The sequence below is a fragment of the Hyla sarda genome, chromosome 1, assembly GCF_029499605.1.
Source record: "Hyla sarda isolate aHylSar1 chromosome 1, aHylSar1.hap1, whole genome shotgun sequence".
NCBI lineage: Eukaryota > Metazoa > Chordata > Amphibia > Anura > Hylidae > Hyla > Hyla sarda.
Genome location: NC_079189.1, coordinates 582,724,808 through 582,745,378, shown reverse-complemented (window position 1 = coordinate 582,745,378; position 20,571 = coordinate 582,724,808). Strand labels below are relative to the sequence as shown.

Here is a 20,571-nt window from a genome sequence, read left to right as displayed (position 1 = left end):
ACAGCGACATCGACCTGGAAAGTCCACAGTACAGGGTTTTAGACTAAATGCAGGGGCTTTGTACTTCTTTAGCATACTGTGGTGTCCCGGTACAGGACCTGGTCCTGTCCCTGTTTAAAGTCCCCTCAGCTAGAGTCCCTTCATTCCACAGGGCCCTCCTGCAGGGCTTGTCCCTTGGTCGCCTCATATAAATGCATTTCTGTATAGTGTGCAAATGTATAGGACCTACCCAGGTCACGTGGTTTACAATAATGGTTGTATAGATATTTAGAACCTTCCGGGGTCATGTGATAGTGTCGTGTGATGTACTCAGAGTTCTCTGGGTTCAGGACTTACAGGCTTTGCAACCAATGGGATTAGTCCAGCCCCCCCTGGTATATAAGGGGCTGTAGTCTGTAAATTCTCTCTCTTGTTCCTCTCTTATCTTCTGGATCATAAGCAAGCAAATTCAGCATATCATCTCAACTAGGCCAAAGCCTAAAGAACCAGCAGCCACTAAAACAGTGAGTTATAAAGCTGAACCTACAAATCCTGTGTGACTACTATTCTACTCAAATCTTATAATTAGTAGCACAGTGGCCTGCTTAAAGCTAAAGACTATTTGTCCCAGCAAAGCCTGTGAGGAACCTGCATCCTGGTTACCTCAAGAAAAACTGTACAATTGTAAAGACTGTTGCATAAAAGTTCAAGTAAAAGTTTCCAGTTATCTCATAAAATCTGCTGTGGACATTCTGCTTATTATCCCTGCCGTTTGTGGGCCAGTTGGCGGCAGGATCTCCTATACTAAGCAAACTCCACCCTGGCATCACGACAAATCAAGGGTTACTACCATCAGACCCTGTAATATCATTGCAACACCCCAGACACTACAATACAATGGTCTTTTCTGGACAATTACAACTTGAAACCAGACTCAACATACAATGCTACGGACAGTCTAGATCTGCAAAAACGTGTCATTGGTTGGAAGATCTGACCAATCAGAATGGACATTTTACCGGTAAAACCCCTGTATTACTGAAGTGCATGCACTGGCTGGCTGGCTGGTAGCGCCCCCTACAGTACAGGGAGGTATTACATGTTTTGAACTACTCAATGCCTGTGCCTGGGTTAGCTGCTCCTTTGGACACCAGGTGAGGGTGACTCCATGTTACTTTTTAGGACATTGTGAAGAAGCTCCTGTCCTCTACATAGACAGTGATTACAGCTCCCAGCAGATCTATCTTACTTTTGTATGAAAGGACTTGCTTTATTTGTACTTATTATTGTTAGGATTCGGCTAGCTGGATGTGGATCCTCTGTGTCAGCGAGGGATTGGTGTGGACCGTGTCGGTGGACCGGTTCTTGGTTGCTACTGGTTTTCACCAGAGCCCGCCGCAAAGCGGGATGGTCTTGCTGCGGCGGTAGCAACCAGGTCGTATCCACCGGCAACGGCTCAACCTCGCTGACTGCTGAGAAGGCGTGGGACAGAAGGACTAGGCAGAGGCAAGGTCAGACGTAGCAGAAGGTCGGGGCAGGCGGCAAGGTTCGTAGTCAATAGCAATAGCAGAAGGTCTGGAAACACAGGCTTTGGACAACACTAAACGCTTTCTCTGGCGAGGTTATATGGACAGGGAGCAGGTGGAAGCTAATTTAGACTGATTGGGCCAGGCACCAATCACTGGTGCACTGGCCCTTTAAATCTTAGAGAGCTGGCGCGCGCGCGCCCTAGAGAGCGGAGCCGCGCGCGCCAGAACATGACAGCCGGGGACCAGGATGGGTAAGTGGCTTGGGATGCGATTCGCGAGCGGGCGCGTCCCGCTATGCGAACCGCATCCACAACGTGAATGTCAGTGTAGTGCTCCCGGTCAGCGGGTCTGACCGGGGCGCTGCAGAGAGGAGAACGCCGCGAGCACTCCGGGAAAGAGCAGGGACCCGGAGCGCTCGGCGTAACAATTATCTACTTATTTTTCCCTAATCATCATTGTTTCGAATTTTTGGTGACATTTTGGGGAAACCAATTACCAGGTTTCCATGGAGTTATGGTCTCAACATACAATGGTCTCAATATACAATGTTCTCAACATACAATGGTTGTCCTTTAATAGTGTTGCTCGCGAATATTCGCAATGTGAATTTTATTCGCGAATATAGCACTATATATTCATAATTAAGAATATTCGTTTTTTATTTTTTTTCACAGTACACATCACAGTGATCACCCCTCTCTGCTTCCAGCTTGTGTGGTGTAAAGAAGGCTCTAATACTACTGTGCGAGACAGGCGTGCAAATTTTCGCATATGCGAAAATTTGCATATGCTAATATTCGCATATACGAATTTTAGTATATGATAATTTTCGCATACGCGATTTTTTGCATATGCGAAAATAAATCGAGAATATTACGAATATGCGAATATTCGCGAATATATGACGATTATTCGTCCATATATTCGCGAATATTCGCGAATTTGAATATGGCCTATGCCGCTCAACACTATCCTTTAACCAATTAATATTGTAGCTTGAGGGAGCATTGTAGAGGTAGGAATACATTTTTTTGCAATCCAAGTAGTAGGACTATATATGGATTATTAGGATCATCCTTAGCCCATTCACCCATCGGTCTTAAATAGTCTTAATTGCATTAAGTTTTCATGCATTATTTTAGTGATTCCTGTATTGATATTCAGCATTCACATAATAACCACTGGTTGGCCTATAATTATAGGATATTAAATGTGTAATTACATAATTGAGGCACATGCCACTTGCACAATTAATGTTCTATTTCGGCTCTTTAAACAATGGAATTTTCTTTTTTGGAGGAAGTTTTTTTCTTTTGTGCTGAGAAAAATGCAAGATTGAAATACAATGGTGATCTTTGCTTTGTTCTGAGGTCTCCCGTGCTAGTATGTCTGACTCCATACCATGCAGTCCTCTCATTTAATACTATTAAAAAACAATTAGAGAATTTGACACCATGATGAGAAAAGCGGTGCCAAGAGTCATATGACCCCAGCAGCTGCCACGTTGTTATAGCTTTTGCCTTTATGATCTGCCGGTGATTTCCCAGGTTATTTTTATTAGACATGTGCAATTCGTTTTGTAAGAATGCACGAAAGAAAAAATTACAAAATCCCGAAAAAGCATACGAATACGAATATACAGTTAACGAATGCATTCGTTAACTAACGCATAACGAATATGCATGTTAACGAACAACGAATGCATGTGTTATCAGTATACCGAATGTCGGGGCCATGCATCAACTGCTATCCGGCAGCGCATAATGCTTTAGCAGTTGAAGCAGCCCGGACAGGTTCACTCACCTTTCCGCGCTGCTCCGGGCCTTCCTCTGGTGGGTCCTGGGCTGGTCCGGGGCCTTCATACTGGTCTCCCTCTGACGTCGTCATGACGCCGTCGTGCACGCCGTCCCGTCATCCAATAGGAACGGCATGCGGCAGCGACGTGATGACGTCCCTACGGAGGCCCAGTAAGGCCTTGCGGCAGACAACGGAGGACCGGAGAAGACCAGGAGAGCCCAGCAGAGCCCAGCAGAGTACCGAAGAGGACTAGGAGAGCCCAGCAGAGGCCCGGGCACACTATCGGGAGCAGCGGGGACAGGTGAGTAGGACTTTACTTTTTTACATTGCAAGAATCCCTCAACATACGAATTAACATCGTATGTTGAGGGATCACTAGACATGTGCAGAACCAAAAATCAGAATTAACGAATGCATTCGTTGTTTCCAACGAATGCATCCGTTTTTTAAACGAATGCATCCGAAAACGGAAAAAATTTTCACGGATGCATCCGAAAACTGAATATGACGAATGCACAGCATTCCGAATATTCACAGAACCGAAAATTTTTAAAAACCGAAAACTGACATAACGAAAAAAACGAAATTTTGGGTTCTGCACATGTCTAATTTTTATGACGTTGTAACCTGGGATAAATACAGTGGAACCCCCAACACTGACACAGTTCAGATGAGCATACAAAGAAAAAGGTTACAGTAGTACTCTGCAAATAGTAATGCGCATGAGCACTGTAGATATGAAATATTACATTACTGCTGTATTAACTTCAAATGTAAATGTGAGGCTCTTAGCGCACTTTTTGATGAAAATGAAATGTGTCCCCCATCCACCACTCGGGGGTAGCCTTATTTCAGATAGGACCCTAACATTCTATTCATTCATCTCAGTTTAAAGGGGTATTCCAGGAATTTCTTTCTTCTTCTTCAGCCTTTGAGTCTATGATGCCAAGTTATATTATTGTGTAATTGTGCTCTCGAATCCCCCAAAGTGCAAGAAAAAGTGCAAACGTGTTTCACTAAAAAAAAGTGCACAAAGGATACGGTCTATCGTAAGCCCTTCTCTGAGAGGAGATAGAGGCCCCCCAACAAACCTTACCCTTCCCCTCCAGGCCAAAAGGCACCAGCAAGGTTCCAGGTTCAATGTCCCTTTTCGCCAAAGCTACTAAGGGACCACAAATGCTCCCTGAATTTACCTAGGAATTAACGAAGGTATCTGCCCGCAGAGCCATTAAACTGTCGGTACCCTGCCCATGGAGGAGTACCTGGTTTTTTTTGCAGGGAGATGTGGAACCTAGTGGCCATACACACCTCCCCTAGACCGCCAGGAAGGACACCAAGAAGGGCTACCATACCCTGACAATACTTTGTATAAACAACACGACAAAAAATAAATAAATAAGTGAATGTGTGCAGATATACTGCCTGGACATTCGGCCAGATCTATAAAAATGTCTCTGATCCTAGCCAGAAAGCCGGGAAACAAGAGATGAGTACACAGGTAGAATGGTGCAAGTGCTTTAACTCAGTTAGCCCTTTTATTTCGGCATCTTGGGGTCACTACTCCCCGAGGCACAAAAGTACCTCAGCTCTGGACCCTCCCACCCTCATGGTGAGACCCGGAGGGAACAGGTCACATCAGGGTCACATTGAGCCGATGCTGGCAGAACCAGCCCCGTAACACCCAGTACACCTGCCCCCATCATGCAGCATCCATTTTACATTAATGAGAGAGACTAGCCCACTGATTAGAACATATACTACACTTGATCTTAACCCAAAGGCCGAGAAGCAATATTATATATTATTCTGTAATATGCTTCTATTATCTCTGTGCGCCACTTGGTCCCATTTTCATGCCCAGGACCCACATCCAGGAGTGCTATAGTGCAAGTCCTTTTATATTACTGTTGTCTAGCTTTCCCAGCAATCCATGTGACCTGAGGTAATATGTCATAAGTCACATGGTTTTCAGGGAGCGTGGTTATGCTGTAGTGGTTGGGTGGATATCATTTCTTCAGTAAATCCCTTTCATCCTGCTATTCAGCCACTCACATTGTATTGAAATGGGTCACGGCAGGTGGTGGATCCTCTGGGCCTGTGTGGATGATGACGTGAGCCGTGCCAGGGACCGGAGTCTAAAGTGCCGCTGGTTTTCACTGGAGCCCGCCGCAAATCGGGATGGTCTTGCTGCAGCAGGCGGCACCCAGGTCGCTACCTCTGGCACGACTCATCCACACAGGTTGCTGGGATGTGGCATGGCACAAAGGAAACTGGCAAGATGAGGTCAAGGTAGCAGTAGGTTAGGGCAGGCGACAAAGGTGCAGGGTCAGGTAACATAACAAGGATCAGGAACACTGGAACACAGTATGCTTTCACTAGGGCACAAGGCAACAAAGATTCGGCAGGGATACAAGGGAGGAGCAAGTACTTATAACAAGAGCACAGGTGAATACACTTAATTAAATGAGTACTGGCCCTTTAAATTTAAGAGCTCCGGCGCGCGCGTGCCCTAGGAGGCAGGGGCACATGCGCCGGGGCTGCAGGAACAGAAAGACCAGGGAGGTGAGTGACGGGCTGGGATTTGCATGCGGGCGCGTCCCAGACATGATGCTCACGGAGCGCAGATGTTACAAGCATAGCTACACCCCATGGAGAGCATGTGACTTATGACATATTGTCTCTGGATGTGTGGAATGCTGGGAAACATCAGAAATAACAGCAAAATAAAAAGACTTGCACGCCAGTACCTCGGGGTGTGGGCCCTGTGCATCAAAACAGGAAAAGCAGCGCACAGAGGTAATAGAAGCAAAAAACCACAGTATTATAACTTGGCATCATGGGCTCAAAGGCTTAGGGAAAAAAAAACAGCAATACCCCTTCAAGCCCAGAAGAGGTGAGTGAAAAGAATGTTAAGGTGCCATCAGAAATAAGGCTACCTCTGCATGGTGACTGGGGAACACGTTTTCATAAAAAAATGCACTAAGAGCCTCAAATGGGAATTCAATGGGACTCTGCAGCGGGATCCCCATGCGGAAATCTAAAAAGAGCTTGTTCACAAGGAGGGATTCACAGTGTATTTTACGCTGCCTATCCGCAGACGATGGACCCTACAATGTGCCTTCAGATGTGCCTGCTCGGAGCGGGAATCCGGCGCTACGAGCAGACACACTGTGATGTGTGATTCACCGCGAACATGCGCAGTATACTTGCACACATCACGGCTGCTCTTGGCCTAGCTCAGGGAGCAGGGGAAGCGGCAGTGATGCGTGCAAGTACACCGCGCATGCGCGCGGTGACTTACACATCGCGGTGTGTCTGCTTAATATAGCAGTAATTTAATATAGCAGTAATTCAATTCAAAATATACTAAGCAAAATATGTAAGGGGAGATTGATCAAAATGCTGAGTTGCCCATAGCAACCAATCAGATGGCTTCTTTCATTTTGCAGAGGCCTTGATAAAATGAAAGAAGCGATCGGATTGGCTGCTATGTGCAACTTAGCAACTTTTCCTCTGGACAGGGTATGATAAATCACCCCCATAGATGTTGGCATTGACACTTCTAATATTCCCATTTGTGTACAACCATGATTCACTGCAGCACATGGATTTGCACGGGAGCCCGCTCCAAGACCCTGTGGTTCCCCGTGTCGCAAGAGCAGCAAAGTCCATCAAACAAGGTTTTATATATTAAATTGTAACTATTAATTATATGTCTCACTTACATTTGTGCTGAGATTCTCATTGCAGGGCCGGCTGTTGCTGGGCAGAATAGACCTGGTAGCCGATTGGTTGTTCTGGTTCAGGCGGGAAGAATGAACAGGATATAAGTCAGGTCAGCAGTTGGTAGAGGTGTTCCAGACCTGTGAAGAAGAAACATCAGCCCTGAAGATGGATTTACAGTATGTAGAGGCCGGGACGAGGGAGGCGACCCCCGAAGTGAATGCTCTCTACCTGAGACTGCTGGAGCGAGCTGCCGGCGCTGGAGGAGAAGATTGGCTGCGCATATGTCTGGGAGAAGCCTCGACCGGAGCATTGCTGGACCAGCCTTAAGAGGACGTTGCTGCTGCGGGACCCGAGGACTTCATCGCCGATGTGGATGTGGAGAATCGTCAAGTTCCGGCGCCGGAAGGGGCGGAGCTTACGCGTGACGTAACGGATCGTCCGATGGCCGAAGATGACGTCACCGGAAGTTCAAGGAATGCCGGATCTTCTGCAGGCCAGCTGCGCCGCTCTTCACGGAGCGTGAGCAGGCCTAAAAGGGCCCTTTCTCCTGTAGCGGAGCCCAGCTGCAGCAGAGGAGCTGCGAAGAAGATCCCCGCCCAGCCCGCCCGGAGTTCTAAAGGGGGCTCGCCGAGACCTGCAGCTGTGTCAAGGGAGCAGACCGGTCAGAGGGCGCCTAATGGTGAGTTGGTAGCCGCTCACACCACATCGACACCACAGCAACATAATAGGGGGTCGGTGGATACAACTGGGCAGAATGTCCTCGCAGGCGATATTTAACATGGTCACTGCTTTGCCTGCGAGGGATATCGCTCGCCCCCCTCAGAGCAGTATAAGCACTTAAGCACTGCGTGGCTGGGGGGTGGCGAGCATGCTTCACATGGGGTGGGGGGGATTTATCAAAACCTGTCCAGAGGAAAAGTTGTCCAGTAGCAACCAATCAGCTCGCTTCTTTCATTTCTAACAAGGCCTCTGCAAAATGAAAGAAGTGATCTGATTGGTCGCTATGGGCAACTGGGCAACTTTTCCTGTGGACAGGTTTTGATAAATCTCCCCCATAGTGTCTCTATCTCTGTTCCTGCTGTTGGTATTCCTCCTGTTCACAATGATGTGTTAGTTGCCAATAGCAACATTTCTGACACTGTGAGTGATTTTAATAGCAAGAATGTATCAGGTGCTAATTCTAGTGCAGCGAGTATCGCTAGTGTTGGCGAGGTTTCTCGCCCTCTCCCCTCTGAATCTATTCCTGGTATATGCATGAAAGAAGCTATTACATGTGAGATCTCTCCTTTGGGTTTTCATCTTAATATGTCAATCAAGGAGACGATTTGGAGGGGAGACTATGTTGATATTTTTTCTCTGTTACCAACTAATAAGGAGCAATTGAGCAAGTTAGTGGAATTAAAAAAAGAGGACAAAGATGATAAGAAACCAGCTGTATTTAAATCTTTCAATAATTGGGTTCAAGCATTTTGCATATTTGCGGCTGTACTTGGTGAAAGAAAAGCTCATTTATGCTTTTCATTATTCCAACATTTAGAAATGGTTTTAGAGGCATATAGGAGTTTTGGTGGCACTGGATGGCTGTTATATGATGAAATGTTTAGGCAAAAAATAGTGGTGCACCCTCAGATGAAATGGGGCCAGAAGGACGTTGGTCTTTGGTTAAATTTGATGTTACCTCAAAAGCCTAGGAATTTTCATGGCACTAGCTCGGCCCCCAATAATTTTCATAAGGGATTCTGTTTCGCATTTAATGAAGGGGTGTGCAAATGGCAAGCAAACTGCAAGTATAGGCACGAATGCTCTCATTGTTCAGGCAGCCACCCAGTCAATAAATGTTTCAAAAAGATTAATGCATCAACATTTGGGCAACTTTCCAGTAGGGAGGCGCTTTCAAAAAGCACCGACTCCAGTGATGCTGTCAAACATGTTGGGCTAACATGTTAATAGAAGGTTTTTCAGTGGGTTTCTTCGTGCCTGAGTTTAAAGGTGTTGGTTGTACATTAGTGAGGAATTTGAGTTCAGTTAATCAACATAAAGGAATAGCGAGGGAGAAAATTAACAAGGAAATTAGAGAGGGGAGGGTTGAAGTCCCTTTTTCTAGCCCTCCTTTTACTAATTTTTGTTTGTCCCCTTTGGGTATTGTACCTAAGAAAGAGCCCGGTGAATTCGAACTGATCCATCATCTTTCTTTCCCCAAAGATAGTTCATTGAATGATGATATAGTTTGTAAGGGTGGTTCTGTTCATTATGCATCTTTTGATTCAGCACTGTCTTTATTGCAGAAAGTCGGCTATGGTGCTTTATTGGCCAAGGCGGATATAAAATCAGCATTTAGATTGTTGCCAGTAAGAGATTATAAGGTTATAATTCCTTGGGTTTTAGTTTTGATGATAAGTTTTATTTTGGTTTAAATAATTTTTATTGGATTTTTTTTGAGAAATTTACAACAAAGGAAAGATTGGCCAAAGAAAACAACCTGGCCAAGGAACAATTCCCTAACAAATATAACACAGTTATATAAATATTACTAAAGCAATCACTCAGCTGTATGTAGAAATATTAATTTGCAGAATCATGTCTTTGGATGTTGCGGATATTATAGACATATCCGGTAGATCATTGTAGGTCATATAAGTTTTATTTTGACAAGGCTTTACCGACGGGTTTCTCTTTATCTTGTTCCTATTTTGAGGCATTTGCTTCATTTTTAGAATGGGTAGTCAGGCAAGAGTGTGAATGTGGGGAAATGTTACATTACTTAGATGATTTCTTATTTATTGGGTTAATTGATGAGGTTGATCGGTTGTTAGCTGCATTTTTTAAGGTTTGCAAGTTATTTGGTGTTCCATTAGCGTCTGAGAAGACAGTCTACCCTTGTAATAGGTTAGTTTTTCTGGGTATTGAAATTGATTCCTTGAGACTGCAATTTTACTTACCAAAGGAGAAGGTGTTGTCTATGTTAGCAGGTATTAATATGTTGCAGAAAAGAAAGGTAACTCTTAGAGAGCTTCAAAAGATTTTAGGATTGTTTGTTTTTGCTTCAAGAATTATACCTATGGGTAGGATATTTTCTAGACGACTATACATGGCCACTAGGGGGATTACGTCTACGAGATGTCATATTAAGCTAGATGGGTCTCTGAAAGATAATATTTCTCTATGGGCTGAATTTTTAGTTAACTTTAATGGTTCCTGGTTTGGCAATCTGGTTTTCAATCCTGGGATGAGTTAGGAGTTTTTACTGATGCTTCTGGGTCTTTTGGTTATGGCGCTTATTTTCAGAATCAGTGGTCTGCTGAACATACATATTATATTATACATCTAATATAGTACTGTTAGAACTGTTCCCTGTTGTTGTGTCATTAGTCATTTGGGGTCCCGTATTTGTTAATAAAAGGGTAATTATACATACTGATAATAAAGGCGTTGCTTTTGCCATTAATTGTTTGTCTTCAAGATCTGATCCTGTGATAAAACTGTTGAGACATTTAGTTTTGATTTGCTTAAGGTTAAATGTTTGGTTAAAAGCTGTGTACATCAAAGGTGCATCTAACGTCATTGCTGACGCTTTATCTCGGGGTCAGTTTTGCAGGTTTTATCAATATTGCCCGGATGCGGACAGATTGGGAGCTGCTTGCCCGGCGCACCTGTGAAATCTAGTTTTGGACTAATTGAGAAATTTGTTCAAAGGTCTGTTTCTGAAAAAACGTGGTCTGAATATAGCAAGTTCTGGTTGTTTTGGTGTGACTTCTGTGCTAGTAATAATATAGATAAATGGTTCTCTGATGTTTTTTCTTCTTTATTGTTTGTTTCTAAATTATTAGAGAAGAAATTGTCTTTTAGTTATGTTTCCAGTTGCTTGGCAGGTGTTGCATTCTTTCAAAAATGGGGTGGCGTTAAGGCTATAAATTCATATTATCAAGTTAAGCAAGTCCTGAAAGGTTATTGTATGGCGAGGTTTCATAAAATCAGAGGAGGCCAATTGATTTATGCAAGTTTATTGAGGAAGCTAGTGGGAGTCTGTCCCAAAGTTTGTATGGATTGTTATGAAGCATCTCTTTTTCAGGCTGCATTCAGTTTTGCCTTCTTTGGGACACTGAGAATCAGTGAGTTCACTGCGGCTAATAGGAATGCTGATCCTCCTTTATTGTGTTCTGACATTAGTTTCATAATTCAGGTATGAGCGTTCTGGTTAGGAAATCCAAAACAGCTGCATTAAGAAAGGGTAAGCAGATTGTTATTGGAGTAATTCCTGGTGAGGATTTATGCCCTGTTGAACTATTAAGAAAGTTTATTGTTTTACGTCAGGTTGGTGCTCCAGGTCTTTTTGTTCACAAGGATGGATCCTGTTTGACCGCCTTCCAATTTAATGCTATTTTAAAAAAATGTTCTGAACGTTTAGACCTGGGCGGCTTCAAGTTTAGCTCCCATTCATTTAGAATTGGGGCTGCAACTGAGGCGGCTAGGTTAGAATTGAGCTCTGATGCTTTCAAGAAAATAGGTAGATGGAAGTCTGAGAGGTATAAGCTTTATGTTAGACCTGATACGATTATTAATTATTATCGTTTTATCTTACAGAATGCTCCATAAAAATAGTTTGGATAGTGGGTCATTCGTTTGTTCATTGGGCTGAGCAGAGAGCGGCCTGCAGACCTTACTCTTTAAATCTAGGATTTGATTCTGAGAAGGTCTGTATTTTTTGGGGAGGTGTTAGGGGTTTGAAATGGATTGAATTGTTTGACTTATGTTTACATAAAGCCACTATTTGGCCATCCCCAGACGTGATAATTTTACATGCAAGTGACAATGACGTTGGGAGAATGAACACTGTATTACTTTTTAAGTATTTTAAACAAGTTTTTCTAGGGTTGCATGACGTTTTTCCTTCTGCAGTGCTGATTTTTTCAGAAATGATCCCAAGGCTTATCTGGGCGAATAAAAAAGCTTGTTTTATTGAAAGAATGAGAAAAAGACTAAATAGGGGGATGGAAAAAATGTTGCCATCTGTTGGAGGTTTTTCCTACAGACATAAGGAGTTAGAAGGTTTTATTCATGGTTTATTTTGGTTTCACAAGATCCATTTATCTGAGATAGGAAATTACATTTTTAACAATGGTTTACAGGAAATGATTGAAAAGGCCACGGCGTTAGGAAGGGCATGTCTTTAGGACATGCGTATGGGGGTCACCCAGAGTTCTGGGTGGACAGGTAATGTTTTGTGGAGAGATGGTGAGATATTTATCTCAGTGAATAATTGGTTTAAGTTTTTATATATTTATTGGTTATTTATTTATTAATATTTATTATTATTATTGATATATTTATTAATTAACCCCTTAAGGACTCAGGGTTTTTCCGTTTTTGCACTTTCATTTTTTCCTCCTTACCTTTTAAAAATCATAACCCTTTCAATTTTGCACCTAAAAATCCATATTATGGCTTATTTTTTGCTTCACCAATTCTACTTTGCAGTGAAATTAGTCATTTTACCCAAAAATGCACGGCGAAATGGAAAAAAAAATCATTGTGCAACAAAATTGAAAAAAAAAACGCCATTTTGTAACTTTTGGGGGCTTCCGTTTCTACGCAGTGCATATTTCAGTAAAAATTACACCTTATCATTATTCTGTAGGTCCATACGGTTAAAATGATACCCTACTTATATAGGTTTGATTTTGTCGCACTTCTGGAAAAAATCATAACTACATGCAGGAAAATTTATACGTTTAAAAATGTCATCTTCTGACCCCTATAACTTTTTTTATTTTTCCATGTACAGGGCGGTATGAGGACTCATTTTTTGCGCCGTGATCTGAAGTTTTTATCGGTATGATTTTTGTTTTGATCGGACTTTTTGATCACTTTTTATTAATTTTTTTAATGGTATAAAAAGTTACCAAAATACGCTTTTTTGGACTTTGGAATTTTTTTTGCGCGTACGCCATTGACCGTGCGGTTTAATTAATGATATATTTTTATAGTTTGGACATTTACGCACGCGGCGATACCACATATGTTTATTTTATTTTTATTTTTTTTACACTGTTTTATTTTTTTTATGGGAAAAGGGGGGTGATTCAAACTTTTATTAGGGAAGGGGTTAAATGACCTTTATTAACACTTTTTTTTAAACTTTTTTTGCAGTGTTATAGGTCCCATAGGGACCTATAACACTGCACACAGTGATCTCCTATGCTGATCACTGGCCCTCCCGGTGTCCGGTCAGCTGTTCGGGACGCCACGATTTCACCGCGGCCGTCCCGAACAGCCCGACTGAGCAGCCGGGTCACTTTCAGTTTCACTTTAGAAGCGTCGGTCAGCTTTGACCGCCGCTTCTAAAGGGTTAATACCGCACATGCTGGGAGTTGTATTTTTGTAACAGTCGGATGCACCTTGGCTGGGAAACAGTGACCTATCTACATACCTGGCTACCTGCTGAAGTTTTTCCAAACCAGGGTGCCTCCAGAAGTTGCAAAAGTACAACTCCCAGCATGCCCATACAGCCTGAGGCTGTCTGGGCATGCTTGGAGTAGTATTTTTGCAACAGCTGGATGCACCCTGGATGGGAAAAAGTAACCTGTCTACATACCTAACTACCTACTGCAGTGTTTCCCAATCCTGGTGCATCTCTCTGTTGCCAAACTACAACTCCCAGCATGCCCAGACAGCCAGAGTTGTAGTTTTGCAAGAGCCAGAGGCACCCTGTTTTTGGAAACAGTGACCTACCTTCACACCTGACTGCCTACTACAGTGTTTCCCAACCAGGGTGCATCCGGCTGTTGCAAAACTACAACTACCAGCATGCCCAGACAGCCAGAGGCAACAGGGTGAGACACCCAATTTGGGAAACACTGTCTTGCTTTTATATGGCAACCACTATCGCTATCACAATAACAACACACACAGGGGATGTAACCCAGAAGAATAGCCCCCTTGCCCCCTGGACACCCGCAGACATATTTATAGGTTTTATTTAGCAGCAACAGATCGATGTACAACATGTACAGTCCATATGGGGGGAGATTTATCAAAATCTGTCTAGAGGAAAAGTTGCTGAGATGCCCATAGCAACCAATCAGATCGCTTCTTTCATTTTCAAAGAGGCCTACTGTATGAAAAATGAAAGAAGCGATCTGGTTGCTATGGGCAACTGCACCACTCTTCCTCTACACAGGTTTTGATAAATCTTCCCCATGCATGTGTTTATTTTTCTAAATTTGTTGCACATAATACAATGGGGGAGATTTATCAAAACCTGTGCAGAGGAAAAGTTGCCCAGTTGCCCATAGCAACCAATCAGCTCGCTTCTTTCATTTTGCAGAGGCCTTGTTAAAAATGAAAGAAGTGATCTGATTGGTTGCTATGGGCAACTGGGAAACTTTTCCTCTGGACAGGTTTTGATAAATCTCCCCCAATATCCTTAGCGGGGAGGCACAAAATGACATTAATGGAGGAGTTTTAGAAATAAATTCTGCGTTGTTACGCATTTTTTCATTTATTCCAGCAAGCCACAACAATTTAGAGGTGGGTCACACTCCGAACACGAAGCTCTGAATAACATGACTAATTCTTGTAGCTTGTTTTTTTTATTTATTTTTTCTATTAAATAGCAGACAACTGCAATGTAGAATGTCTGACATTGAAAGGCCAATTCAGTACGGGTGTAAGAGAGCTGAAATCATAATTTCATTCTTTGGCGCTGCGTCATCCTTCTTATTCTCCACATGACAATTCCGCAGTATGAGTGCCTCCCGTTGCATCCATTGCCAAATTCATTGTTCATACGTAAGGTGGATGCACCAAGTCACTTACTTCATAAACAGTTGTCTGACACATTAAAGGGGTATTCCGGGATTTTTTGGTTCTTTGAATGTGAGACAGGGGCAGCAAAGTTAGTCTAGTTACTAATATACAGTGACCCCTCGACTTACGGTGGCCCCGACATACGATCATTTCAACATACGATGGCCTCTCAGAGGCCATCGCATGTTGAAGGCAGCATCAACATACAATGCTTTTTTATGTCGGGCCATCGCATAAACGGCTATCCGGCAGCGCAGACTGCTTCAGCTACCGCCGCATAGCCTTTTACTGTGCCCCGTGTGGTCCGCTGACGATCACTCACATGTCCTCGGGGCTCTGTAGCATACTCCTTGGGATCCCCTGCATCGCCGGCGCTCTCCATCGTCGTCATCACGTTTCCGCGCATGCCGTCCCGTCATCCAATAGGATCAGCGTGCGTAGTGACGTCATGGCGGCGACGGAGAGCGACGTTCCCAGGCAGCAGAGACCTTCCCGGAGCGTCAGGGACACCCCTGGGACGCAGCGACAGCGATGGAGGGCGACATCCAGGGCAGCGTTGACGGTCCGGAGCAGCGAGGACAGGTGAGTATCACCTCCAATACCAGTGGTCTTCAACCTGCGGACCTCCAGATGTTGCAAAACTACAACTCCCAGCATGCCCGGACAGCCGTTGGCTGTCCGGGTATGCTGGGAGTTGTAGTTTTGCAACATCTGGAGGCCCGCAAGTTGGAGATCACTGTCCTATACTTTGCATTGCACAGATCCCTCAACATACGATGGTTTCAACAAACGATGGTTCATTTGGAACGGATTACCATCCTATGTTGAGGGACCACTGTACTGTGTGGTGGCTGGCATCATGTTTTGTTTTTTCGTCTTTCTTTTCCCCAAAGTTTCTTTTTTGCAGCCTACAGAATGAGTGTTGTCTTGGACCTTTCCCAGATTGCTGTGAGGCGCGAGAGAATACATCACAAGTCAGGTGCTGTAAGGGGGCTTAACTGCTTTGTCTGTTGTGTGTGAAGCCAGCCCCCTGATGATGTTACCGGCGCACATGTGCGTGCATTCATCTTCACACAGTTCCACAGCTTGTGTGCCAGGTTGTGCTGTGCTGCAATGGGTGGGGCGAGATAAATAAGTCACCTCCCACCTTGAAACAATGGATACTGGGGATTGTAGTCTGAGGGAGGTCACGGAAACAGAAGCAGAAACAAGCCAGCAGCGTGATATGGGACACAGGACACGGCCATTTAACACCAACACAAGCACAGAATCTTGGTAAGAGAGTCCATTGCTGCTATATTACTTTAGTCACCTTGCCACCTAGGGTCACATGTGCCGTATTTTGCTAATGCGTATTTTACTACCCGATGAATGGGTACCAAAATCGGCTGCAGAAAATAAGCAGCAAAATTTGACACGTTCATGCTCTGCTGATTTGTTTTCTGCTGATGTTTCAGATGTTCTGAAGATCAGATGCAGAACATTTGTAGTGTCTGTAGTGTTTTTGCACCAAACACATCAATTTATTTAACCCCTTAACTCCTAGAGGACATGTCCGACCTCAGGGCCGGTTTTAGGTTTAGCGTGGTCCTGGACAAAATCAAAAGTGGGGCCCCAAAAGTCGGAATAGTGCACTAACCAGATTTTGGTCACTTCAAATACCATAAAAAAATATCTAAAAAGCAATTGAAAAGTCCCATCAAAACAAAAAAGGTACAGATAAAAACTACAAATCACAGTGCAAAAAATGACCCTTATAAATCCCCATATACAGAAAAATAAAAGTGTTATAGGGATCAGAATAGTACAATTTTATATTTTGTATAGTTCCCCCACATTAGGTGCAGTATAGTTCCCCACATTAGGTTGTAGTACCCCCACATTAGGTGCAGTATAGTCCCCCCCCCCGTTCGGTGCAGTATAGCTCCCCCACATTAGGTGCAGTATAGTTCCCCCAAATTAGGTGCAGTATAGTTCCCCCCACATTAGGTGCAGTATAGTTCCCCCACATTAGGTGCAGTATAGTTCCCCCAAATTAGGTGCAGTATAGTTTCCCCCACATTAGGTGCAGTATAGTTCCCCCCACATTAGGTGCAGTATAGTTCCCCCACATTAGGTGCAGTATAGCTCCCCCACATTAGGTGCAGTATAGTTTCCCCCACAGACATACAGCCTTCAGCTATATACAGTGTATGGCTGGATGCTGTATGCCTGAGTACTGCCCCACTTCAGTGCTCCGTCCAGCACTCCTCCGGGGTCACAATCTACTGCTATGGCCTATAAGCCATAGTAGTAGGTCCTGGGACTGGAGGAGCGGTAGTCAGAGCACTGAAGATGACGTGCAGCTGGTCACTTACTAAGCCGCCAAGCGCGCGTCCTCCTCGATGGTGTGATGCTCCGCTCCTCAGTTCCTATGGGCGGCATGCACGGGACGTCAGTGACGCCCTGCGTGCGCTACTTCTTGGCGGCCCCTGCGTTTTTAAAGTTAACGCAGGGCCGCAGAAAGGTAAGCGGTACATCCTTGTGTCCCGAAAAGATCTTTCGGGACACAAGGATGTCCCGAATGTGACGGGGCCCCCAGTGGGCTGCTCAGTGGCGGATCCCTCCCCCCTCTGGATGGGGGATGGGGGCCCTGGGCAATTGCCCAGATTGTCCCGCCCTAACGCCGGCCCTGTCCATCCTGAGACCTCTCTTGTTGTATGAAACTTCATACCCGGTGGGTCCCAGCTGCTGTCAGGCTAATGCTGATATTCTAATAGTGATTAGGTTCAATTCATCTCCGAGATTATACTATTATTTTGAGGGGGCTCTAAAATTGCAGCTATGTGGCATGCATCAGCATACTATTCCTTGCACAATTGTTGCTTCCAACTTTGTGGCAATAGTTTGGGTAAGGCTCTTTCTTCTTCCGGCATGGCCTAGCCGTTGAGCACACAGTGAGTTCCATATAGTTATAGGGTAGTGACTCTGTTGTGAAGGAACTTGTGCGGCTGTACAGAATGTTGACCTTAGTCTCAGTCAACACCTTTTTGATCATTTGGAACCCTGATGGCAATCCAGACCTTCTCCCCCAATATCAGTGCCTGACCCCACAAATTATATTGAATGGGCACAAAGTCCCACAAAAACTTTCAGAAAAGAGTGGATGGTGCTTTCGTCAAACTTCATATCAAACTCTATATTAACCCCCATGTTCATGAAGTGAGATGTCCAACAAGGTCAAATTTCCACCTTACTGGATAAAGCTTGTTTGTACAAATACAGACATTTTGTTACTATAATGTACATTCCCCTACACTCCCCCCTCTCCCCATCCTACCTCCACTGACCTAGGCAGTTGCCTAATCTTCTTACCTGTCCTCCAGGCCCTGGTATTAGAGATAACAATATGTATTTTTCACGAAGAGGAGAGTTCTTTCTTTTTTTTTTTTTACATATTTTTTTAACATTTTAACATAGATTTTTTTGAGAATAAATAAAAATAAAAACCAGACAGCTAAATAAACAGTGCAGAGCTTACCCTACTTGCCGCCATAAACCATGCTGAGGCCTCATTGTAATGCAAAGCTACACTATGCAGAACAGCCTTTAATTGTGCAAAAAAAATTCTGTGTATTCAGAAGTATGACCTTCAGGTGTCCTTGCTGTAAATAATTTCTCTTCGAGAACAACTACTATTTTCCCTGCATACCCTTCTACTTCTACTTATGCATACGTAATGGAAGAGGGCTACAGCTGGTTTTAACCTGTGAAGCAATGGGGAATTCTCAAATACTTGCAAAATGGAAAGTGTTTACATCCAGGCTGGACCGTAGGGGGAAGAAGACATTCCCATCATGTAATATCTTTGTAAGGAGATAAAGAATATGATCCACTTTTCAAAATTACCAATGTAGAGTGAATAATACAACACACAGCGATACTCTGCCCTCTTATATCTTTTAGCCTGGGGTTCAGATTTCTCTTCTCTCATGCTGTTCTCCATTCTAAAGAAGACAAGTGCAATAGTGATATAATGCATATACACAAGTCAGGCCAAATTAGTTGAGGTTTTAACTTCTGCTATTGTCGGGCAGTCAGTTTTCCAGTGACCGTTTATTGCTGTTTTGGCTATTCCCAAAACTTTATCCCAAACATAATGTTCTTTGCTTTATAGAAATGTTTTGGATGTCTGTTATTAGTAAGCTAATTGAGAGAACAATTTCGGGAAGGGTCTAATCACATCCTCTAATAATGCTTCTATTCCCCCCCAAAATTGTGAAAGTAATGGACATGACCACAGTAGATATAGTAGCATGCCTGGCCCTCCGCATCCCCTCCAAAACTTCAGGAAGGATCCTGGAAACATAATATGTAGTCGGAATGGCGTAAGGTTACATCTCAACCTCCTCTTCATTACAGATTCTAAATGAACCGTACACTGCAGGGCTTTATATTTCCATTTTGTTGACTGCTGCCAGTCCTCTGTTGTAAAAGTGCACTCCAACTCTTTTTCCCATTTTATCTAAGGAGGGGCTTGAACTGCTGGTCATCTAATAAGTCATATACGTTTTCAGGCGCTTTATAGATGATTGTGTGGTGAGGGTGTGATGCAGGGCAGATGGAATTACCCTAGAGACAGATGGCATTAACCCCTTGTGTTCGTGACGCCAGGTCGTGGTTTAAAAGCTTCACCACCCAAAGGTAGGCCGCTGGATCCTGAGTTAGGCACAGGGGCAAATAATGACTCCGATGCCAAGTTACGGAACAACGGCAGTTTTACTGAGTCAGACAAGTGTAACAGTCTATACAGCTTGGCTAGGCCCACGGAGGTGACCAGGGACTTCGGAGACCACAGAACTTGCTGGGACTTATAGTGAACAATTGGATGCACGGCCACGCTGACTTGAGACAGACTTGACTTGAACTGACTTGACTGAGACTGACTATGACAGACTTTACCCCGTTTGTAGCTTACCAGGCTTTGACTTGGACCTGGGGGTAGTGGACTTGTGGATTTGTGGCTGCATGGTAGACTTTGGCCTCCTCTGGACTCCAGACACACACCTAGGACTTGACCTTACTGCACTCAACTAAGCAGGAACTAATAGAGAGAGGAAACTCCACCCTGGGCTTATATGGGGAAGACTCTGGAGGGGTCCCATAGGTCACTCTGTAGGTCGCATGGACACTGGTACCTTCCTTTGTTACAATAACATGACACATTTCTTAAAGGCATAACATAATATAGGTACAATTCAGTATATAACATGGAGGTGATATATACAAGACATGCGTGAAGGGTAGAACCATTGGAAAATGCGAAAATCTACTGCCAGATATACTTTTCCCTCTATTCTCTTAGATGGCACTACATGACAAATTTGAAGAAATGTAAAAAAATATCAGAGTTGGGGATCTTACAGGTACTCCTAAGCTGTTCAAATGTGCAAACTAAACCTTGATATATAACTGTGATACATCAGTGAGTCCCCAATTTAACACCCCGAGATCTTCAGATCTGGTAAAAAATATCACATGACAGTTAAGGGGGTGTGAGCTAGGAAAATAGAATAGTATTATGTGGTTGAATATGTAATAGGGACCTGTATTTTAACCCTGCCTCTGTGAGTGGAGAGCACTTGGATTGAAGTTCAATACCCCATATTACTAAGTATAGTTAGTAGTTTGGGTTCCTTTACACCTAAAATCCAACACTTTAGCTGAACTCAAGGCATATTTGATACAGGGTTCC

General features: G+C 43.8%; 1 pseudogene; it reads right to left on the bottom strand.

Moving 5' to 3' along the window:
• Nucleotides 1-4,929: 4,929 nt before the first annotated feature.
• LOC130344973 (U2 spliceosomal RNA) lies at nt 4,930-5,098 on the bottom strand (annotated as a pseudogene).
• Between the last annotated feature and the right edge of the window lie 15,473 nt (nt 5,099-20,571).